General features: G+C 34.6%; 1 long non-coding RNA gene across 1 annotated transcript; it reads left to right on the top strand.

The window, feature by feature from the left end:
- Window positions 1–3983: 3983 nt before the first annotated feature.
- Window positions 3984–5029, top strand: LOC131065915 (uncharacterized). The gene is made up of 3 exons (XR_009111522.1): window positions 3984–4129; window positions 4248–4305; window positions 4450–5029. It is a non-coding gene; the product is annotated as an uncharacterized LOC131065915 (long non-coding RNA).
- Window positions 5030–6000: the final 971 nt, after the last annotated feature.

Genomic DNA, 6000 nt, shown 5'->3' with positions numbered 1-6000 from the left:
GTAATGCTAAAATTAGGAGAGCTAAAGCAATGTAAAGTAGGAGCTAAATTAAGCTCAACTACATCTTGAACTAATGTTAGAAAAGCAAACTCTAGATAATGAAAACCACCTAGGTTTAGCTTAAGTAAAAAAACAATTAAAGGACCTAATTAATAAATAATTAAATAATTGTCCAAAAATTACTCCAATGTAATAACAACAAACCCTTATATCATGAATATAGTTCAACAATAAAAAGAGGTGATAGCCTGAAACATATTATGCAATAACTAGTCAAGCCAAATGTAATAATGATTTTACATTCATACAAATAACTAGATTTACAAATCAAGTTAAAAATTAACATAAAATTGTAGAACCCTTCCTTTACATTAATTTGGATTGAAATCCCTTGCAAAATGTGGCTATGACATCCACTACAATAAAACATACAATAGTATGCCCTAATGATCAAAATATTAGTTGCATAGCCACGGATCTATTTATATAGTTAGTGGGTTAATGGTAATGCACAAAAGCTTTATTGGATTCTGTCATTTTATGAATATCCTCCTTGCGTATAGCATTGCCTTTCTCTCTGGCAGCATCCATTATTTCGTAACTCAATTTGAAATGCATATTTCGATCAGAACGTTTTCTGGATGATTCTAATAACCAACAAATAGCAAGTATTCTTCCTTCTTTCTTTTTTATTTCAATGGGAACTTGATAAGTGGATCCACTTACACGTCTTGATTTTACTATCAAATCTTGGACATGAGCTCTTGGTAAGACTACTCCTTTAGCTAAAGGGTTTACATCCTTCATTGCAATATTTTTAAGTATTTTATCCTTCAATCTCCATGAACTTATTATTCTTTATCATCAAATATGCATGTCTAAATAATAAGTGCTCATTATGATTTTTGGTTAGGGTTTATTTATGGGTTTTCCATGATAGACAACCAAGAAGAGCATCAAAATTGCATAATTGTCTCCATCTTGGTCTTGGTACACAAAAATGGCTTCTCATCCATGTTGAGTGTTGTTTCCCTTCATATTGATCCAGGAACAACGTCCTCTTGTGTGAACATGGGCTTAGAAGGTGTGGAGAAGGGTCCTCTACAACCTACATGAATTCTTAGCAAGTATGGTGATGAGCTACTTTGGGTTTGAAATTGTTTGTATTCTTGTGGTTTACCTTGCTAGAATTACAAATGGTTTGGATTTAGAAGGACTAAGTCAGATGTTAATGCCAAGAGGGATCCCACAAGGAGCCACATCATCACTCTACACTTTAATGGCACTCCTAACATGAAAGGTGTTAGGTAGAGATGGGTAATGAAAAATAGTGGGGTTGTGAATGTTGAGTCATGGTTCATGCCTTCAATTGAAGATCGAGGTTAGAAGGTGAGATATGTGAGAGAGGAGTCTGACATCCCAACCATGGTTTATGGAGGATCAAGGATTGTAAAACTCTAAAATTTTGATGGGGAGAGAATTGAAAATGAGGGGTTTCCTAGAGGCATAGTAGTAGGGGGATTCCAATATTTTAATAAAGGTAAAGTAGAGGGCATGCTAGGAAGGGGAACCTTGTAACTCCAATAACTCACATGTCTCTCTACACTCTTGTTAAACATCAAAAGCTTCATTAATCAAATACTCAATAGCAATTTTATGTACTTCATCCCTACCAAAAGATGGTGAATAAGGAAGTTTTATTTCTTTTCTAAATATTAAATGTTTAGTGTTTAATAATGGAGCTTAAATTTCTAAATATTGTAGAGATGTAGATTCATCCTCAAGTGCTTTGTGGAATGTACATCATCAAATACAAGAGTTATTTGTGTTATTTTTGGTATTTTATATTGACTTTAATTTTCATTATTTGTTGTTGCTTTGTGATAAGGATTGTATTTACTCATGTAAGGAATTATAGGTATGTTAATGAGAATATTGGATGGTCAAATATTCAAACTTAAAAATACTTGTAGGTAGTGATCTTTTTCACCACTAAATCGCTTGCCTACTCATAATGAAAACTTCAAATTCTATCAAGAAGTGTATTTCAATTGTAACACACCATTTAAGATACATCCATATTAAAATTAACTATGATACCAAATTCAAGTAAAATATGATATGATTAATTCTAATCATTTAAAAAAAATATATCTATTATATATACAATAAACTAGGGGAAGTGTACCGATAGTGGTTGTAGCTAACTTCAAGCACCCACAAATCCTGAATGGTACATTGGATTTCAATGATTTTTTTGTTGTTGTCTTTGTATGCAACTTAACCGCTTATAGATAATGTTTATGGCTTCTGGGTAGTAATGATGCATGTTGTGGAATCAGTTATGCGCACAAGGGTCAAAAAGTACACATTTCAAAGTGTCATCTAATACCTACTTAAAGAATTTCCAATAATTGTCCACTTAAAATTGTCAGTACTTGTGGATAAATGTCCCAGTAGAGGTGCACAAATGGATCAAATATGGATAAAAAAAGATAAAAAGTGATTGGCTATTGGTACATGTGAAACTTATTAATGAGCTTTTTATTATCATTTTTCCGACTCCTTTAAAATTAGTAATTGGAGTGTTGAGTGCACAAGGAATGATTGGCTATTAGAACACGATTCACTCTTGATGCTCTTCCCCTAAATACTTTTTGCATCAATTTTCGTATATCTAAAATTTTGACTGAAGAAAAAATATTTCTCTTAACAAAATTTAAAAATCAAGGCAACTTTAATTTAAATATTTAAGCCGATAGGCTTTCAGTGGGGGCATTTATGCTTGGAAAATTGTCAGTGCACCGGCAAATTGTCAGCCTCTGGTAGCTTTGCATCGGAAATTGTCAGTGCACCGGCAAATTGTCAGCCTCCGATAGCTTTGCGTCATAAATTGTCAGCTTCCGGTTGGATTTTCTCCCGCCACATTTTTTACGGGTCACCATTTCCCGTGGTCTGCCAAACTTAGTTGTACATGGTACGTCTCGTGCGAATTTGTCAGTGAAGTTATTTCATCTGTCCTGGACATTGATGGTTGTGCGGACAAGTGAAGTTATTTCATTTGTCCTGGACATTGATGGTTGTGCAGACAGTAAACACCTCCATTATTTTGATGCGTGATTTTTTGTTTTAGAGTTAGGGGAAAGGACCCAGTAATCATGCACCCTAACTTCGCGCTTCTCAAAATCCTACTTGGAAATTTCAAATCACTATGATTTTTTTACAGCAGCTTACTTGGCAAGTCCCCTGCTAATAACTAAGGTTTCAAGGCCACGTCATCAAATATGATGCCACATCAGCATGCTTTTTGCCAAGGTGTCCAAAACAGCCCCAAAAAAAAGTGAGACCAATAGGCGCACGCAAAAGAGACCCCAATAGTTGTGCAGCTGACATGGCATCACCTGATTGGTTACTTTTTACAATATTAGTACATTTCTTAACAACTATTGGTACATTTCCTAACAACTGTTGGTACATTTCCTAACAAAAATTGATATTTTTTGTTTCAAACAATAGGTTTTATTTGTTCAATTTTTGGAACAAAAGGTATCAACAACCCTCACAACAATTGGTACATGCTCAACTACTGGGTCCTTTCCCCTATCTGTTGCTTGGATTTATTGGAATTCTTGTGATTGCGTCTGAAGAATTTACCGAACAATGTAATTTGAATAACGATGGTGATCATCTAGATGGCATTCAAACTATGTCTCGACATGCATTCACACAGGTATTTGCACTATATCGCTATGTTGGCGCTTTGTTGGTCTACAGTCTTTGCTGCTTCTCTAGGTATTGCTAATTTCCCTCTCAAATTATAACAAATGTGGCACAAGGTTGTCGTACAAATTGATGGGATTTTGTGTTGGATTGGTTGTTGTGTTGTTTTGTTTTCATCACCCTAATTAATGAGGGAACGCAATCCTTTATATTGTGATTTCAAGCATTATTGGCAGCCCTTTTTCTACTCTATTAAAGTCGGTATGGAGTATGCCAACTGTTATTTCTAAAACTTGTTAGTTTGTTTTGGTCTACAGCTTTTTCATAGCATTTATGCTCTATAAGGATGGATGGCGTTGTGGAGTTTAGGTTTTCACATGGGTAGTATTAGTGGTGGTCGAAGACCAAGGTCAGAATAGAACATTGTAATCTAGATGTGCCGGATTCAATCACTCTTATTAACACACATATAAATATATATTTTTGTTGCCATGCTAAATATAAATATTTGGGTATTGGTATTTCAGGTTGAAGGAGCATTTGGACAAACAAAGGTGCAGATATCAGAACATGGCTTGTATACAGGTTAGTGAGGGCAACTTGTCAAATTAAATTTAAAGAAAATCGTAACAAATCTTAGCCATAAAAATTAATAAATGTTGGCCCTTGGATTTAGGGATTTTGGAAAGAACCCTAACTGGAGAATTAAACAAGATCTATGCTTCGAAGGTTGTGTTTGGTGCAGGTTTGGAAAGAAAGAAGGATGAGAGGAAAAACCATGTAGTTCTGCCGCTTTTCGGATAAGCATCGGCGAATTGCATCCACTGAGTTCTTGTGAAGGTGCATCCTGTTGAAATGAATGACCTTTCTTGTTTCATTGTTTCATTTCCAATCTCAGTAGTAAGTTTTCATTCTTGACTATGGTTGGGTTTTTTCAGTCGCAATTTCCCATAACTTGATGCCATTTGAGCGCATCTCGTTTTTCATTAATGTGGAATTACGCAAGGCCACCTATGATATGAATTGGATTAGCAAATGCATTCAAAGCAATGTGCTATACAAATAATTTCAATCTTCACTATGAGGTTGTCCACATTTTATTTGGTTTATCTATGTATTTTACTATCTTGTTTTTACACGCCTACACTTTTTGGGCCTCTACTTATCTTGATAGTTGAACCTCCATACCGGAGTTTGCAAGGAAATGTTTTGTACTTCAATGTACATTTCTGTTTATGACTGGTGCAGAGGAAATATTTTGTAGTATGGACCTTTGTTGTGACATTCAACTTTCTTTTGTTGTCACATACACTCTGAATTCTTCTGATTTGTATCTTGACCCCTTCATAGTGCAGGTAACTTGCATAGCAACATTACACTCAATAATCACCGACACTATGAGCATCAACTCTATGAAATATGAGTCTCAGTTTGTTCAATTTGTATCTTGAACCCTTCATAGTGCTAATAACATATCATTTGTAAATATTAACTAGAAACAATTTAGAAATTCAGATTTGCCACAAAATCTCATCTGTGAGCATTGACCAAGATTATTACTATATCTGTTTAAGTCATGCACAAGTTTAATCTTTTAATATAGTGCCGATTTGGTGTATGGCTTAAATACTGTAGTAGTTTTTGGTTAATGCTCACAAATGAGATTTTATGGGAAACTGATTTTGTGCATGCCCTATTGTTAGGATCCCATTATGGGACGGGCTGAGAAATGTTGAGAAAAGATTGTGGGGACTGGATTTGCACGGGCCAATAGCATTAGCTTAAATGTTTCCAAATCTTTACTGACAAAATAATTTTGAGCTTTAATACATATGAATAAGATTACTTTAAGATCAGTAAGAAAACAACTTCATTCATACTTGGTAACTGGTACTTTATTTGTACATATCTTAAGCATCTTGTATTCTAATTTCTAAGTGTTCAGTTTTTGGTTAATGCTCACAAATGAGATTTTATGGGGAACTAATTTTGTGCATGGCCTGTTGTAAGGATCCCACTATGAGACGGGCTGAGAAATGTTGAGAAAAGATTGTGGGGACTGGATTTACACGGGCCAATTGCATTTTCTTAAATTTTTCCAAATGCTTACCAACAAAACAATTTCCAGTTTTAATACATATGAATAAGAGTACTTTAAGATCAGTAGGAAAACAGCTTCATTCCTACCTGGTAAATTTGGTAAGTGGTGTTGTAATATTTGTGCATATCTTAAGCATCTTGTATTCTAATTTCTAAGTGTTTTGTGTGAAAGATTTCCTC

This window comes from Cryptomeria japonica, chromosome 2, assembly GCF_030272615.1.
Source record: "Cryptomeria japonica chromosome 2, Sugi_1.0, whole genome shotgun sequence".
Classification (NCBI taxonomy): Eukaryota; Viridiplantae; Streptophyta; class Pinopsida; order Cupressales; family Cupressaceae; genus Cryptomeria; species Cryptomeria japonica.
Note: the sequence above shows the minus strand (reverse complement) of the source record. Positions and strands in the feature narration are given on the sequence as shown.